We start from the raw sequence: 19,472 nt of genomic DNA, 5'->3' as shown, positions 1-19,472 counted from the left end.
ACATTATGTCTAACACAAATTTATCTAAAGTTGAATGTATGTAGACAGACTGTACATGTACATTTAAATTTAGACAAATCTAAAATTACTCTTTATGAACCAAGGAGGTACAGTATAAGTTTGTAATTGACACGTACAGCTCGGTCCTTCCTTGCTACTGATGGTCGTTTTCGTTTGAAAAACTCGTAGATTCTAGTGATTTGATCTAAACCACTAGCTTGGAATACTTCATGTCGAAAACAGCCGCCTTTAGCTTTGGCATGTGTTGTTCTCCGTGAAGAAGAAAGCAACCAGAACCCACTACATACGATTGACATAGGAGAGTTGCAGGGTGCGACGAGGGACGTGACGAGCTCGACATGGATGAGACTGTCCATATATTGCATCCAGAGCATCTTGGCTGAAAGGCGAGCCGATAGTGCTTTCCATTTTTCACGCATGTGTACATGTGATGTCTTGATCGGCAAATCCGTTGTGCGATTCGGAATCTCCGTTGTCACTTCAAATGGGGCGGCACCTAGCACGCCCAGTTAGGCACCGTTTCACCCCTAATCCTCAGACATCTTTTCGTCATGACTGCTGTTAAGAGTTCAGACCACTCTTACCCCTCCTTTTTTTTAGAAACATCTCTTGTGTAACCTCATTTGCACATATATAAGCACACCATTGTTTTTGCGTGACGAAGTGGCGATGCGCAGCACTCCACACGCATTCGCCTATTCGCCTAGCTATTTTACTCCAGAGATAAAGGAGAATCTGGACCCTCAGCGTAGATAAAGCATGGCGACCCGATGAACTCCCCAAGTCAACAAAGCATGCGCCTAGTCCAGCTGCCAGGGAAACTTAATCCAAACAAAGACATTCTCGACGTGATCTGTAGCAGCTCATCGCAAAAGCAGATCGCAACAGAGACCGTGCGGTCGATATAGTCTAAAGTTAGATGCTACAATAATGCTACTGCTGCAAAGCAGACTATAGTTCCAAGTAATGCCAGTCGTGCTCACGTACCACAAGTCCACAACCACCGCAACGATCCAACGAAAGTGGTGAGGAAATGCTTTGGCACGTCTCGCCCAAGGTCTTTCGTGACACGTTAGTGAGGTTTCCAGAACGCATCGCGGCTATGATTGGCACTGGGCTTGTTAGGCGGGTAACTGGCCACGTCCTATCCTGTTTGTTTGATCCAGAATGTAAGCCTTTGATAGTGCAATCTCGTGGCGTCTTCGACCTAGGGATCTTTGATGAAAATTACCAATACCGGATCCTTTACACGTAAGAGATCCTTTACACGTAAGACATATGTTCATGCCATTTGGAATCCTCATTTTGGCTAGATTGAGCCGGTTGAGGAGTGTTCTGTCAATATCTGCTGCAGAATTTTCTATATTCTAAAGGAAAACGCTTCCGATCAGCCCACCGATCGAGGGCTTAAAATAGGTCGTTGCTTCTCCATTGAGCTGCCCCCGCACGTGGATGGGTCCCACCTTACCTTATCATAACGTTGGTTCTCTCCTTATCCGAGACCCGCCTACGGAAGCAGCACAGCGCCGTCGCTGCACCTCCCATAGCGAGCGCGGGCCGCCACTGCTCTTTCGCGACGAGCGCGGGAGTCCCAGCTCCTTCCCGGCGAGCACGGCCCGACTCAGCTCCTTCCCGGCGAGCTCGCCGACCCTGCACCTCCCCCGGCAAGCGTGGGCCAACCAAGCTCCTCCCCCGGCAGGCACGGGCCAACCGAGCTCCTTCTCGGCGAGCTCGCCGCCCCAGCTCCTACCCCCGGCGAGCACGCCGCCACAACTCCTTGTCGGCGAGCGCCACCCCACCTCCTCTCGGCTAGTGCGCCTTTTGCTCCCCATCTAACTCCGCCCCCACCTCCGGCGAGCGCGCTCTCCGCCTCCAACCGCTCGCCGAGCGTGACGGCCCTGCACCTCCCGGCCAGTGCGCCTTTTGCTCCTCATCCAGCTGCGCCCCCACCTCCGACGAGGGTGCTCGACACCTCCAACCGTTCGGCTACGACACCACCTTGACCCCCAGTACCATTGTTGTTTTGTCAGACACAGGTGCTGTCGCCTGCGCGGGAGGTACTCGCAGAGATAGTCAAGGAGATGTGGGGCACGGGACCGTAATTTTTTTGTTGGTTTTACAGTTAATTATTGTTGTAAATATGTTGATGATTTGTTGTAAATATATTCTTTGATATGGAATTTTTTTGTTAAAATAATTTGTTGTTTTATTGTTAATTAATGTTGTAAATATAAGTGCTGATTTGTTGTAAAGAAATTTCTGGCATGAAGCTGACTGTTATTGTAAACACCTAATAAAAAAATGTTGTTTTTATTGTTAATTAATGTTGTAAATATGAGTGTTGATTTGTTGTAAAGATATTTCTAGCATGAAGCTGACTGTTATTGTAAACACCTAATAAAAAAATGTTGGGTTTGTTGTTAATTTGTTGTTGTTAATATATTGGATATTTGTTGTAAAGACATTTTGGCAGCGAAAATTATTGTGCTGAAATTGTCACTTTTTGTAAATCATTTTTTGAATATTGTTGTAAATAGTCAACATTTTTGTTTAATTATTGTTTGCAAATGGTTGCGGTTTTTGTGTATACAATATTTGATTTTTGTTGTAAATCAATTTAAACTATAATGTTGTCTAACCTCTTTTTTGTAACATTACTTTTTGAAAATGTTGTGATGATTTTGTTGTGATAACATATTTGATTTTTGTCTTTTTGTTGTAAATATCTGGAAGTTTGGGGGCAAAGGGAAACAAGTGTTCGGTTTAAACTGGTAGACTTAAGACTGCGGGTTGATTTTCTAAAAACCAGGGGGCAAAATGCAAAAATCGCAATACTGCTAATTCTGCGCGCCGGATTACGATCGGACGGCGCAGGAACGACCGATTTTCGCCCCGTTATCAGTCGACCGAAGCGTAGCGTGCGCAGGAACAGCATGAAAGGGGACTGGACGGCGTCTAGCCTTGGAGAGGCGGCTTCCAAGCTATGATAGATCATATTGTTGTATTGTAATTTCCTTGACTTTTGTTTTGCATTTTTCAACTTTTTGAGATACTGTTGCTAAAATGGCAGATATTTTACTTTAATGGGATGAAGGCATGTACCATTTCAGTTTTTCATCTTTATGCTTTTTGATGGTTCGAATTTGAACACCAAAAGCTAAATTCCTGGAACCTTCCCTCGTCTCATGGGGTTGGACCATTATACGAGGTTGATGCACTCGGGTACTTCCGGTCTAATTTTCAAACTCGGTGCCCATTATGAAGCAATGCCTGGACTTTGACTGATGTGATTCAGTCAGACTGTAACCAGATTCCCTCTTAAATAAAGCAGTGGATTACGATAAACTTTTTTTTTTTGTATTTTCTGATATTTGTTTTGATTGTACTGTTCATGTGAAATAAGGAGTGCCCTTGTTCCAAACATTCCACTTGGACTATCAGACGTGTAATTATTCTTACGGTTTTGCTATGTCTCAGTCAACTGAGATTTTCTTAAGTCAAAGTCACTTACAAAAATATGCTTTGAGTTGCACTTTTCTATTAAAAAAGTGCAATTGCACTTTTCTGATAGAAATGTGCAACTGAATAGAGTTGCACTTTTCTTTAAACTGTAGTTGCACTTTTCTGAGTTGACTGAGATTTAAGAAAATCTCAGTCAACTGAGACATAGGCACACCCTTATTCTTATATATGCTATAATAACGAGACATGTAGATTTTATTTTAATGCTACCGGGCGTGTAGCTAAAGAGACTGGAACAGTGATAGCTGTAGCCGGACACCGGAGATGCAGCATCGGCTGGACCATCAAGAAGCAAGGACGATTGTTTAATTTTCTTCGCGATGCCGGGGACCGACTGTTAACCAATCATGTCATCGTTCTTCGTCGTCGTCGTCTACCTCTAATCAATCTGGCCTCGCACGCACGCACGCTGCATCGGCGGCGCTTAAATTACTCGATGCCTGGCCGTCCATAAGCAAGTCCGCTAAACTAACCTGCGACCTAGCCTTGGCGCGCGGGCGGGCTTTCCCGGCCCACACACAGGCGGCGTACCGATCGATGGGACGCGTCGCTTACCAGCACGGCTACGCAACGTCACCAGCTCCGCGATAGCACCACTACCAGTGCCGCACCACTTCCTTCCCCATCACACACGTCTCGCTCCCTCGCTCGCTCTCCTGTCAAAGCTCGTGCTCCTTGCTATCGATCAACCTCTCTTGCTTCTATCCATCGCCAGTTTTATACTAGACTAGTATGTTGAGAGATACAGATTTGGGACCATCTGAAAATTTCCCTTACATTCCCCGCAAGAATCCTTCAATTTCAAAGAGAGGTGTAAATTCAAGACAGAGATAGATTAATCGTCAGTGGGATTACATGTTACAATGAGGGTCTGTAGAAAAAAAATATAGATATTATAAGCAAGCCCTCACAAACTTCGAAAACATTCCTAGAGCCAAAAGTTAAAAAAAAAAAAAAAAAAAAACACGATCAAGTCCTTCTCCATGTCCATCTCGACATGAGGGTCTTCGCATTGGCATACCGTCCTGAAGGTTAAAGGACAGTTGACGTCAGCAAACCGTGGTGTCAACTTAAAAGAAGAGATAGAGATGCAACATTATTTCACTAATCTCATGTGATGTAGTACATATATAGGGGGTACACGAGTGGCGAAACCCTAAAAGAGTCCTATACAAAATTCTATGTAGTGACCGACTAGGGTTTAAGCATACGCACACATATATTGTACAAACCGTACAAGGCGTATCTAGCCAGTCCGACACGAACAATAGAGCTTGGAGCAAGTCGACGGCATAACGACACATGACAGCTTAGACGATGTCGACGATTCGCTCTAGGAAGCAACATCGATCTCCTCTTCATCCCTTCCGCTGTCTCCGCCATGGAGCTCTCCAATTGAAAGAAGAAAGAGGAGGTTGCAATGGTCTGTCTAGCTATTCCAACAGACCCCCCTGCCCCACCACCCATGGCCAATTAGATGTCAATAATGTGCTCAAGATAAGCAGCGGCGTCTCCTCTTCATCCCTTCCATATCTCCACAAGGAAGCTCTGCATGGAAAGAAGAAGTAGGAGACTAGGAGGCAAAAATGCCACATAAGAGCGAGCTTTATTGTATCCTCCCATACGAGATCCAACCACCAGAGCATCGACGGAAAGAAGAGGGTGAGGCCAACGCAACCAGGAACGCTTGGAAGAGCCCGAGGCGATCCCGCTATGATCATCACGCCATACAGTAACTTGGCAAAACTAAACCTACCACTACATTGTACAACCCCTGTTGCGCATCCTCGTCCAAGTCGTCTGGCGACACCGATAGAGAGGAGAGAGTAGCAAACGTGCATCTGTTGGTGGGGAAAAACACCGAGATCTCCTGCGACCCTGGCGATTCTCAGGCGACCCCGCGCCGCCACCGCCTCTTCCCCCGCCCTGATCTCGCGCCACCGCTGGTATTCACTGGTGAGGCCTGCGGAGCATCATGTCGACTCCGAAGTGGACGGCGGGCTTCCCATCGTTCGCAGAGGAGCGAAGGATGGCAGAAGAGAGGGTGAGAAGGGAGAAGGATGTGGCGTTGGCGGAAGAGAGGAAGCAGGCACTGTTGCGGTGGAAGCTACTGATTCTCCAAATCAGTTTGGCGTCGCCATGGGCAGTTGCGCAGATGGAGAAGGGGTGGCGGCCTCAGCTCTCGGGGCAGGGGCTCGAGGAGCAGGTAGCGGCGGCGCTGGCGATGATCAAGTTGAAGTACCCAGAAGATCCGAGGCGGCTAATGGCGGAACAAGGAATCAAAGATCTGGAGAAATTGGACACCGTGAAGGCCGTGTTTCGGTGCTCGCCGCTGAGGCCTTCTCCGATGGGGCGTGGAGATGACGGCGGGAGTCTGGTGCCCTCTACGGATCTGCGAAGCTGTGCGTCATTTCGGCGGCGGCGGAAGAGGATTCGCCGTGGGAATCCGTCGCCGTCGAGGTACTCATCGCCAGTGAGGATTAGGGGGATGGATGCGAGACCACAGAGGCGGGTCCCACTGCGCAACCGCTCACTGTTGGCAGTTGTTGGTGGTCGTCGATCTGATCCTCCTGATCGAATCCGGGATGTTGGATGCTCTGTGGGGTTGGCGGACTTTGGAAAGCCGTCTTCAGGAGTGGATATAGTGGGGGATGTCCCGGCGGCTTCGAACAAATCCCACCTGGTCGGTTCTAGGGTTCCGCCTGGATCCCGGACTCTCGTCTGGGTCAGGAAGGATTTGGTTAGAACAAAATTATTCACTCTAGCTGATTGTCATCCTGCTGGGACGGGATTTCTCCCCAAACCAACAGTGATCAAATTCTCGGATCTGTGGGGTGTGGCTGAAGGAAGAAGGTCTTTCGCGGAAGTTGTCAAGATGGCAGGTGGTGGCAGAGGTTTGGGAAGAGTTTGGGGAGCTGGTGGGGGGCGTGGCACTGGTGGTGGCCGTTCTCATCCCACGGCGGTGACAGCGAGTGCAGCTCCACCCTCTCTTGGCGCTGCTCCGGATCTGGTCCCTGTCAAGACGGAATTCGCGCAAGCTATGATCCAACAGATGGGAGGAGCTGCGCAAGGTATGTACCCTATGATGCAACCCAACATGTGGCCAATGTCTCAGTGGTCACAGTTCTTTGGGAACCAGCAATTTCCTCCCCCTGGTTTCAATCCGATGATGATGATGCCGCAAGGTTTAGCTCCTAGCATCCCACAACAAAACAGTCAGAGTAGTAGCGCTAGTTTGATCCCCTCACAGCAACAACCTTCTGGTAGAAACAAAAGCAAAAAACAAGAATTAGAAGGGGGTTGTGTCTAATGGGTCAAAAAACAGTGTTGATAAGGCTGGGAGTTCGATGCAGTTGAATGTTGCTTCTTGGCCTGGTCCTATTCTGGATCTCAAGTTCAAGAATGTGACTTGCTTTAATTGTGGGGAGCTTGGTCACTATGTTGGGATCTACACTAGGATTAAGAGATGTTTTATTTGCAGTAAAACTGGTCATCATATGGACAACTGTCTGATGTGGTACAATCTACTTCCTACTGCTCAGTACTGGGGGAGTGCAAATCCTGGTTTGGGTTTTTCCATGTGGAGGTAGAGGGACCTGAAGTTGTGCAATGGCTGAATATGGACTATGTTGGTGTGGTGATGGTTAAGGAAGGTGAAATCTCTGCTGAGGAACTGGAGAAATGTTTCAATGACATGTGTAAAGTTAATTGATTCTAGCAGATTAGGCAGCTAGGTCCAAAAAAAATCGTGGTTAGGTTTCCTCCTAGCAAGAGAATCAAGGAACTGGTGGAATACCCCTCCATTAATCTCAAGAAAGAGGGTGTGGTGATATACTTTGTGAATTAGGAAGGTGAGATTGATCCTTTTGAGGAATTCCATGAGGTTTGGGTGAGGATCACTGGCATCCCTCCTAAGTGGCTTACGTGGAAGACTATCTGTCAAATAGCTACTACTCTTGGTGTCCTGGTGAATATTGACTGGCATGGTATTTTCAGAAGCTTCTACTGGGAAGTTAGAGTTAAAGTGGCTGTAAGGGATAAGGCTAAAATTCCTTCCAACAAACTGTTTGAGATGGAACAATGTTTTTTCCTGATCTACTTTGTTGTTGAGAATGGTGATGAAGCTATTGATTTGGATGAGGATGATAATGAGGATCCTAGGAATAATAATGAAGAGAACAAGCTGGATGAAGATGCGGATCTTGGGGATGACTTCAGAGCCCTGAATAAGAGCAAGACATGGGGACCAACAGTAAGATGGAAACTGAGCCTTCACTTCCTCATGGTGGAAGAAATGGATCTGGGTCTGCTATTCAACAGAGTCTGGAGACAAGTGTCCAAGCTAAGGTGGTTGGCAAGGAAACACTCATCCCCAATGATGGTGTGTTGGTGCTGAGGAGTGTTGAGGAAAACATTGGGAAGAACTTGATTCAGCAGTTTGATGATGAGAGTGATGATGGTGAGGATCTTAACAATGAGAAAGAGGCGGTCCTGGTGAACAACAACCCTGAGCCTACCATGCCTCTCATTGCATGGAAGGAGAAGAAGCTGTGGGGGCATGTTCAAGCTACTAGAATGAGTTCTAGGATCCCAAGAGATGGCAAGAGTGTGATTGAAAAGGCACAAGATCTCAAAAAAGCTAAAAACCTGGAGATTCCCAAAGGTAACAAGATCTGTGGTTTTTCCAATTCCTTTGCTGCTCTTGATAATCTTTCTTTACTTGATAAAGCAAAAAATGCTGGCATTAGCCTTGGTAGTATATCTAAAAATGCTGATGATGTCATTGATAAGATTAGGGAGGTTGAAATTAAAAGACTTGAGGAGTTTCATCTCTCTAATCCTGCTTGCTTTCTTCCTAATGACATTAGCCTAACTGTGGAAGAAATGCAAGTAGGTCTGGAGGAGAATATGGAGGTTCTATCTGATAAGGAGGATCACATTAGTGATGTCCCTGATGATGATGAACCTTGGACACTAGTCCATAGTAAAAAGAGGGGGAGAAGGAAATTAATTTTTAAAAATGGTAGTAGCTCTAATTTGGAATTCTAGAGGCTTGAATATGCCTGATAAGATAACTAGAGTGCATGATCTCATTATAGAAACATGCCCTGATATTAGTTGTTTCTCTGAATCCAAGAAAGAGGATTTCACTAGCTCACAACTGCAGCGACTGGATCCAGGAGGGAGATTCTCCTGGAATCGGTTGCCAGTTGTGAAGTCTGTTGTGTTGGAGATATGCCCAAGAGGCAATAATAAAAGTGGTTATTATATATCTTTGTGTTTATGATAAATGTTTATATACCATGCTATAATTGTATTAACCGAAACATTGATACATGTGTGTTATGTAAACAACATTGAGTCCCTAGTAAGCCTCTTAACTAGCTTGTTGATTAATAGATGATCATAGTTTCATGATCATGAACATTGGATGTTATTAATAACAAGGTTATGTCATTATATGAATGATGTAATGGACACACCCAATTAAGCGTAGCATAAGATCACGTCATTAAGTTATTTTCTATAAGCTTTCGATACATAGTTACCTAGTCCTTTCGACCATGAGATCATGTAAATCACTTATACCGAAAAGGTACTTTGATTACATCAAACGCCACTGCATAAATGGGTGGTTATAAAGGTGGGATTAAGTATCCGGAAAGTATGAGTTGAGGCATATGGATCAACATTGGGATTTGTCCATCCCGATGACGGATAGATATACTCTGGGCCCTCTCAGTGGAATGTCATCTATATTAGCTTGCAAGCATATGAATGGTTCATAAGAGACCACATACCACGATACGAGTAAAGAGTACTTGTCAGGAGACGAGGTTGAACAAGGTATAGAGATACCGATGATCAAACCTTGGACAAGTAAAATATCGCGTGACAAAGGGAATCGGTATCGTATGTGAATGGTTCATTCGATCACTAATTCATCGTTGAATATGGGGGAGCCATTATGGATCTCCAGATCCCGCTATTGGTTATTGGTCGGAGAGAGTTCTCAACCATGTCCACATAGTTCGCGAACCGTATGGTGACACACTTAAGGTTTGATGTCGTATTAGTAGATATCGAATATGGAATGGAGTTCGAAGTTTTGTTCGGAGTCTCGGATGGGATCCCGGACATCACGAGGAGTTCCGGAATGGTCCGGATAATAAGATTCATATATAGGAAGTCATTTTCTAAGTTTGAAAATGATCCGGTGCATTTATGGAAGGTTCTAGAAGGTTCTAGAAGAGTCCGGAAGAAATCACTTTGGAAGGCGGGGTCCCGGAGGGACTCCGCCTCTCATGGCCGGCCAACCCTAGAGGGGTGGAGTCCCAGGTGGACTCCACCAAGGGGGCCGGCCACCCCCCCTCCCCCTGATGGAAGGGTGGGAGCCCCACTTGAGGTGGGAATCCCACCTTGGGTAGGTTTCCCTACACATGGAAGGTTTTGGGTTGGGGTCTTATTCGAAGACTTGTAGTCCAACACTTGGGGGTTCCACCTATATAATGAGGGGCAAGGGGAAGGGGCCGGCCACCACAAGCCATAGCTTGCCCGCACCCCCTAAGTGGCCGGCCACCCCTCTCCCAAACCCTAGCCGCCCCCTCTCCTCCACCTCTCCCGCAATCGCTTAGTGAAGCTCCGCCAGAGATCTCCATCGACACCGCCACCACGCCGTCGTGCTGCCGGGATTCAAGGAGGAGCTACTACTTCTGCTGCCCGCTGGAACGGGGAGAAGGACGTCGTCTTCATCAACACCGAACGTGTGACCGAGTACGGAGGTGCTGCCCGATTGTGGCACCGTCAAGATCTTCTACGCGCTTTTGAAAGCGGCAAGTGATCGTCTACCGCAGCAACAAGAGCCTCCTCTTGTAGGCTTTGGAAATCTTCAAGGGTTAGTCTCGTTCATCCCCTCGTTGCTACCGTCTTCTAGATTGCATCTTGGCTTGGATGCGTTCTCGCGGTAGGAATTTTTTTTGTTTTCTATGCTACGAATCCCTACAGTGGTATCAGAGTCGTGTCTATGCATAGATGGTTGCACGAATAGAACACAATTGTTTTGTGGGCGTTGATGCTTATGTTGTCTTTAGTTTGAGTACTTTGCATATTTGTGGCATAGTGGGATGAAGCGGCTCGGGCTAACTTTATATGACCGCGTTCATGAGATTTGCTCCACGCTCGACATGCAACTTGTATTGCATAAATGCCTTTGCGGGTGTCTGTCTCTCCTACTATAGTGAAGATTCAATTTACTCTTCTATTGACAACACTAGTATCACCGTTGTGGTTCATGATCGTAGGTAGATTAGATCTCACTCGAAAACCCTAAACCACGTAAAATATGCAAACCAAATTAGAGACGTCTAACTTGTTTTTGCAGGGTTTGGTGATGTGATATGGCCATAATGTGATGATGAATATGTATGAGATGATCATTATTGTATTGTGGCAACCGGCAAGAGCCTTATGGTTTTCTTTAAATTTCATGTTGAGTAGTATTTCAAAGAAGTTATAATAGTTGCTACATGGGAGAACAATCATGAAGACGGCGCCATTGACCTTGATGCTACGCCGACGATGATGGAGATCATGCCCGTTGATGATGGAGATCATGTCCGTGCTTTGGAGATGAAGATCAAAGGCGCAAAGACAAAGGGGCCATATCGTATCACATATGAATTGCATGTGATGTTAATCCTTTTTATGCATCTTATTTTACTTAGATCGCGACGGTAGCATTATAAGATGATCCCTCTCACTAAAAATATCAAGATAATAAAGTGTTCATCCTTAGTAGCACCATTGCCAAGACTTGTCGTTTTGAAGCATTTCGTGATGATTGGGTGTGATAGATTCAACAAGTGCATACAACGGGTGCAAGCCAGTTTTGCACATGCGGATACTAAGGTTGCCTTGACGAGCCTAGCATGTATAGACATGGTCTCGGAACACGTGATACCGAAAGGTAGAGCATGAATCATATGATTGATATGATAAACACTTTGAGTGTTCGCCATTGAAGTTACATCTTGTCTCGTGATGATCGGACTTGGTGTGGTGGATTTGGTTCGTGTGATCACTAAGACAATTCGAGGGATATTGTTTTGAGTGGGAGTTCACCTAGATTTTTAATTTTGTTGAATTAAAATTTGAACTCAATTTGTCATAAACATTAGTCTAAACTATTGCAAATATATGTTGTAGATTATGGCGTCCCCAATCAATTTTAACCAGTTCCTAGAGAAAGAAAAGCTTAAGAGCAACGGTAGCAACTTCACCGACTGGTTCCGTCATGTGAGGATTTTCCTCGCTGGTGGAAACCTGCAATATGTGCTTGATGCACCGCTAGGTGACCCTCCTGCAGAAACAGAAACTGATGAAGTAAAGAATGTTTACGCGACTCGGAAAACTCGGTACTCTCAAGTCCGGCCGTGCATAACCGAACCGAAACCGAAAACCGAACCGGAAAAAACCTAACCGTAACCAAATTATGGTTTTTTTCAGTTTTCAGTTAGGTTACAGTTAGCAAAATAGCTAACCGTATGTGAAACGGTTAATTCGGTTAAAAACCGAAATAATTCGGTTAAACCGAATGAAACCGAATTTCCCAGCTGATGCACACTTTTTTTCTCATGTCCAGCTAAACTTCGCAGGCTACGGTCATATAAGCTTTGAATTTAAATGTACACAGTGAAAGCATCCCAGCCTGATGGTATAGGCGTGTACATTTGTGTCATTTTGGGCATAGGTCGTGAGTTCGATTACCAACCACAGCTACGATCTTTATTTTGGCCGCATTCTTTTGTATTTTTGTGTCTTTCTCTTGCAAAATATTCCGTTTAATCATAGAAATAAACAAATAAAAAATTTATGTCCGTAAATTTATGTGCTATTCAAATATTCGCGTCAACTTTGGTTAGTTTGGTTATTACCGAAACCGAACCGATATTTTATGGTTATTACCGAAACCGTACCGTATTTTTATACGAAACCGTATTTACCGAAGTATTGAAATCGTATTAACTGAAAAACCGTATTAACCGAACTGACTTAACCAAATTAACCGAACGCGCAGCCGGACTCTCAAGTTCAGTGTGCCATCCTATGCAGTCTGGAAGCCGATCTTCAAAAACGTTTTGAGCACCACGAACCTCATGAGTTAGTCAATGAGCTGAAAGCTATCTTTGAAACTGTTGACTGCCAAAACCCACCGGCGGGCAGCGACCGTCAACACGGTAGAGCCGGGAAGAGCCTAGAGCTGCGGCTGGCTGAGACCCCTCCGAGCGACGGCCCGCAATGCTCTTCTGGTCACACGTCCGATGCGAAGTGCAAGGGCGTGCCACCTGACCTATACCTGGTCAGGAAGGTGATGGAGATGCCTCGCTTAGTTTCCTGCATGGCATACACGTAAACATTAAATACGAGCCTCGATCGGCTCTCAGGTTATCCTGTGAATCGGCTCAAAGAGCCGATCCACCCATGATTCGTACGGGGTGCACGAATATATGGTGGTCCTGCTTGATCAAGATAAAGCTAATGAGATCTACAACGATTTAGGGTTTTCACCGCATAATCGGATCATCCTACTCCAGGTTGGGCCTCGCGGCCACGCACGGTGCTCTTAAGCCGATCCTAAACAAGGCCTAAAAACCAACATGAAGTTGATCCCCGGAACATCCTGTTTAGGACTTGCGAACGCCACCCTACGTGCCGCTGGATCCTCCCCCCCTTTGTAAGGCCTAACTATTGCAGATATTAAACTAATCCTTGTAGAACAAGGAGCAATCGTAACGGATCAGATCTACTAGATAATGATCAAGCGGGGTGCCGCCCCCACACCTGAGATAGGTGTGAGGGCGGCTAGACATGCAAGGGTTGCACTACGTAAGCATGTTATACGAAGAACTATGCTAACCCTAACACATCTATGATAACTACGTTGCTCGCCATCAAAAGCGCTTCAGTACGAGCAACGCATGAACAACGTGGAGCTTGTGCTGCCTAGATCGCAAGATGCGATCTAGGCAGCATGTCGCTTACCTGATAGAAACCCTCGAGACGAAGGAGTTGGCGATGCGCCGAGATTGGTTTGTTTGGGTTGAACGTGAGTTGTTGTTTATTCCATAAACCCTAGATACATATTTATAGTCCAGGGGACTTTCTAATTCAGGCGTGCACCTAACCGTGCACGGGTAAAACTCTAACTTCTAACTTAAGATACGATCTAATAAATTACAGATACAAGGGCAAACTAGCCCAAACTTGGTACACAAGGCCGATTCACGCATTTCTTCCATGCACATATCTTCAAGCCCATCTTGATCGCGGCCCACCTCTGACTCGGTCAAATTCTGGTGATAACACATGCCCCCCTGGTTTTGGTAATGATAATTCCAAAACCACTCTGTTTTTTCTCTGAAGGGTCATGTCGCGGCAGAGCAGAGCCATTTGCAACGTCCATCATCATTATGCCCTGTCTCCTCAGCTTCTCGATTAACTAGCCTCCTTCATCCCCTTCCAGTGTCCTTGCTACCAGCACTAAAAACCCTCTTTCCCTATAGCAATGTCTTCCTCCTGGAGGAATCCCACTTCCTATGATAAGGAAGAAGAAGACGAAGATACGGATGAAGAAGAGGAGGAGGATGACTCCTTCTCCTCCACTGGATATCCGCCGGCGAAGCGCCTCCGACTTTGGGTAGATAGTGAGGATGATGATGACGACGCAGAGGAAGAAACTCCAGTCGAGGGCTAGAGCAGCGGTGACGAGGAATTCTCCAGAAGCAGCGCCGGTGACAGCTACGATGCTGACGACGAGGGCAGCAAGGACTAGTGACATAGCATCAGTAAGATGCGAGCAATCGGCCCTTCTTCTGTTCCCCTTTGAGCAATCGGCTCTTCATTGTAACAAACCCTCCTCTGTTAATGAAGAAGTATTCTCCAATCAATTGTTTTGCCGATGGTCAAAGTCACACAATCTCCAAAAAGAGCCAATGGCACCGCATCGGTCTCCATTATAAAAACACGAGGAACGTCGACCTAGCCGCCCTTCCAAACGGTAACCTGCGACCTCCATCTGAAAAGGCAAACTCAGATCCCCAAATCGCCGCCTGAGCAGTTCCAACCCACAACCACCTACACAGATCTCGACCACGCCGCCCCCGGCTCCTTCAACGCATCCCATGGCGGAATCATCCAACACCGATACCACGGCTTCCGGACTGAAGGTAATCCTCAACCTCCTCTCGCCGTTCGACTTGACATGAGATTAATGGCAAACACCTGAATTAATGTTTCGCTCCGCTACTAATTTAGGCTTCAGATATCCTCCTGCCACACCCTTCTCTTGCAAATTCGATGTGCCTCGGTCCTCGTTCTTCTGAGAGTCCTGCCCTGTTAATTTCGTGCGAAGCTAACAGAATCCCCTTTGTGAGCCAAAACCTAGATCTAACTTCTTGGGCCGACTGCCTACGAGCCTGGCCTAATCCTCCTGAAGGTTGGGTGGCATGGTACAATAGAGTATCAAAATCCCACTATGCTACTTGGGAAACCATAGGGATAGCCGATGCCCTGTCATTATCATTATCTCCTCTTGAGAAGAATGAGAACATCCTGAAAACCATCGGCTACTTCTGGTCTGATGCACTGAACTGCTTTATGTTTGGTCATGGCCCTATGACACCAACCCTGCTGGATGTGGCCATGATCACAGGGCTAGACATTGCATCCCCCAGCCCTTCTGCATTCAAACTGCCAAAAGTCCCTTTCACTCTCTCCTCTAAAAAAGAGTGTACCAGCTGGGGTGCCTACCTCAATCGTTACATGAAAAACAAAGGCCCCGTGACAGAGAGGGAGCACACAGCCTTTCTGAATTTCTGGCTGGAGCACTTCATATTCTGCGGCCCATCACTTGCTCCCACCAAGAATTACCTCTCCCTGGCCTATGAACTTGCTAAAGGCACCCAACTCGGCCTAGGCAAACTATTTCTTGGAGAGATTTATCGATCCCTTCAACTGATGTCTGTCAAACTGTTCTCTCGAAAGACAGTCAAAACTGGCGGCCCCTGGTGGTTCATTCAGTTGTGGGCCCAACTATACTTCCAAAACCAAATTCCAGACTTCCCATCACTGACCACCTGCACCTTTCCGGATGTGAATGGAAAGGAAATTCGATGCACCAGCTACGGCCAAGCCCTATATGGTCTCCCGGGCAGCAGGCTGATCCCCAAGGAAGCAGCAGGGTGGTTTAAGATTTTCTTCCAAGGTTTGGACAACCCCCTGTTCGATCCTTATACTGAATCGGCAAACTTTGAAAACCCAGTCTCTTTCCGATTGGATGACCTTGCCGATGACGCCAGCACACAGCATTTGTACTCCATCATGATTCGTCCTTGCTTCCTCCCTGTTGGCATGAGTACCTCGAACCGGATCACAAAGCCCGGTTATGAGTGCTACCAACCGGTAGTGGCAGCCCGACAGCTTGGTCTCGGACAGGTGCCTCCACACTTCTTCTTACACCATCTGACAGCGAGTAGAGCTGACCTGCCTGACATCCTTACTGCCCAAAGGTGTTATACCTTCTTTGATGCTTTGGCCATCCCAATTCCTCACGACCTCCGCTTCTCCTTCACTACCGATGGTTTTGAAACTTGGTGGTCTATGTGGAAGACCCACGTCTTCAGGAGGGCTCTAGGACCGCTGCTGAGAGAGCTTGACGCCGAGTATGACATCCCTGCACTGTGGTACCATTACTTAAACATTTCCTGTATCCGCCTTATGGTGATTGTCTGTGACCTAACTCTTTCTCCTGGCAGCAACAAGATGGTCCGGCTCCCACACAAGCTGACGGTTCCCCTTTCGTATTCCTCCCTCCTGCACCAGTGGTTCTCTTCTGCCAGAGCTCGCCACCCCTGAAGAAAGTCATAATGCAGGGTCAGCCGATTTCACCGAAATCGGCTCCCAAAAGTAAAGCATCTTCGGGGCCGGTTGCCCCCCGAGCCTCGACTCAGGCGAGGACGGCGGTGAGGAAGGTGGCTGCCAGAAAAACCCTGAAGCGTAAAGCTCCGGCTCAAGAAAGCTTGCGTGTAAGTTGGTTCAGACCCTGCAGACACTTGTCCGCTTTCAACCATTTGTTTACAATACGCTCGTGTTCTTTCCTACAGCCCTCCACTGAAGGAACCTCCAGCGGGGCCGAGGAAACCAGTCAAGGGGACTCAAGCTCGGGTAATTCCGAGAGGTCCACCACCCAAAGCCAGACGGCTTCACCAGCGCCGGCTTTCAAGAAAAGGTCGATCACTGAACCTCCTGCCCCCCAAGCCCCGAGCAGATCGGGGTCACGCACAAAGCGCCGCTGCGTCAAAAGGGCTCGCAAGAACCCACGAGCCTCCTCATCAAGCCAGGAGGTTTCAAATGTAATCATCTTCTTGATCATACTTCATGCTTTCCTGTCGTTACGTATGGATCGGCTAATCACTTCCTCTTGCAGGCCGAAGAAACTTCTAGCGGAGACGTTGAGGAGATACAGATGCCGTCCGCCACTCTGGACCTGGCCACCTCGGCGGTGGCGGCTGCCCAAATGGTTAACCCATCTCAGTCCACAGAAAAGCCGATCGTCACTGCATCGGCTGTTCCCCCTTCCTTGGGAGAGGTATGTCTCTCCTCCTTGGCTCCATCAATTCCACCATTGCCTGCTAAACTCACTTTGTTTGCCCTACCAGGGTTGTGATCTCTCGAGCTTGCTTACGTTCGACCCAGAATCCATCGAACCAACTTCTTCCAAGGCAAGTGGGGAGCCGATCCCTAGTATGGTCCGTGGTCCACTCCAGCGTCTCAAAGACTTGCTTTCTGCCCCAACTGAGACTCTGATTGAAGATTCCGAGGAAGCCAAAGGCATTCTCGAGGATATCCAGCTTCATCTTCCTATGACCCTGCAAGTGAAGCTCTGGCCCGCTGTTACCCTGCCGGTCTTTAAGTCAAGGGTGCAATCGGCTCGCCAAAGGATTACTCTTCGCCACTCCCAACTTCCGCTGAGAGCCGATATTGCCGAAAAGTGTCGACGGCTCAATGAGAAGAAGGCTGCTCTGGACGCCAAGACGGATACTTCTGCCACTCGCGCCGAACTCGAGACCCTGCGCAAGGAGCTGGAGGATCTTGAAGAGAGGGTAAGGGTGACCAAACAGCTCATCCAGGACAAGGAAGCCCTTGTTGCCCGTTCTCAAGACGAAGCAAAAGGCCTCACAGCCGATCTGAAGGCCGATCTGGCTGAAATCCGTACCCTGAGCAATCAGCTGGTGACGGGTAAGGACGAGGATGACAAGGCTGAGATCGCTGAGGCGGATCGCGTCCGTATCGACGCCGTTCTCGCCCTCGGCGTGTTTCTTCAGTAGGGCCTTCAGAGACAGATGATGTTTCACTGGACTGGATCTTTCTGTACTTGCTACAATTTTTTTTTTACTGGTCGATTTTACATCGGCTCCTGACATTTTCTTACCCATGCGTCTGTCTGCTAACCATATGCCTCCCCCGAGCCGAATCTGACAGGTGACTGCAGATATCGGCTTTGTATTATGCCAATGTGCTATACTCGTACCTCGGCTCCGTTGGGATTCGTGTAGCCGACGTGGCCGCCATTCGTTAGATCACCGTTGAAACCAAGCAGACCGTGTAGTGAGAATAATCTTGGCCGACTCGCTGGATCGAAGCGCTCCATGAAGGTTTCGTAATATCCCTCGTGTAATCCTGGAGCACTAGGCTCCGTCGGGAGGACGAGCATCGTGTTCGTACCAGCCGATGTCTCGTTATCGGCTTTCCTTTGCTCGATGTCCCACCGGGCGTGCCAGAATGTGTTGACTGCCAAAACCCACCGGCGGGTAGCGACCGTCAACACGGTAGAGCCGGGAAGAGCCTAGAGCTGCGGCTGGCTGAGACCCCTCCGAGCGACGGCCCGCAATGCTCTTCTGGTCACACGTCCGATGCGAAGTGCAAGGGCGTGCCACCTGACCTATACCTGGTCAGGAAGGTGATGGAGATGCCTCGCTTAGTTTCCTGCATGGCATACACGTAAACATTAAATACGAGCCTCGATCGGCTCTCAGGTTATCCTGTGAATCGGCTCAAAGAGCCGATCCACCCATGATTCGTACGGGGTGCACGAATATATGGTGGTCCTGCTTGATCAAGATAAAGCTAATGAGATCTACGACGATTTAGGGTTTTCACCGCATAATCGGATCATCCTACTCCAGGTTGGGCCTCGCGGCCACGCACGGTGCTCGTAAGCCGATCCTAAACAAGGCCTAAAAACCAACATGAAGTTGATCCCCGGAACATCCTGTTTAGGACTTGCGAACACCACCCTACGTGCCGCTGGATCCTCCCCCCCTTTGTAAGGCCTAACTATTGCAGATATTAAACTAATCCTTGTAGAACAAGGAGCAATCGTAACGGATCAGATCTACTAGATAATGATCAAGCGGGGTGCCGCCCCCACACCTGAGATAGGTGTGAGGGCGGCTAGACATGCAAGGGTTGCACTACGTAAGCATGTTATACGAAGAACTATGCTAACCCTAACACATCTATGATAACTACGTTGCTCGCCATCAAAAGCGCTTCAGTACGAGCAACGCATGAACAACGTGGAGCTTGTGCTGCCTAGATCGCAAGATGCGATCTAGGCAGCATGTCGCTTACCTGATAGAAACCCTCGAGACGAAGGAGTTGGCGATGCGCCGAGATTGGTTTGTTTGGGTTGAACGTGAGTTGTTGTTTATTCCATAAACCCTAGATACATATTTATAGTCCAGGGGACTTTCTAATTCAGGCGTGCACCTAACCGTGCACGGGTAAAACTCTAACTTCTAACTTAAGATACGATCTAATAAATTACAGATACAAGGGCAAACTAGCCCAAACTTGGTACACAAGGCTGA

The sequence above is a fragment of the Lolium perenne genome, chromosome 2 (genome assembly GCF_019359855.2).
Source record: "Lolium perenne isolate Kyuss_39 chromosome 2, Kyuss_2.0, whole genome shotgun sequence".
In the NCBI taxonomy this organism is placed as follows: Eukaryota; Viridiplantae; Streptophyta; class Magnoliopsida; order Poales; family Poaceae; genus Lolium; species Lolium perenne.
This window is presented reverse-complemented; position numbering follows the sequence as displayed.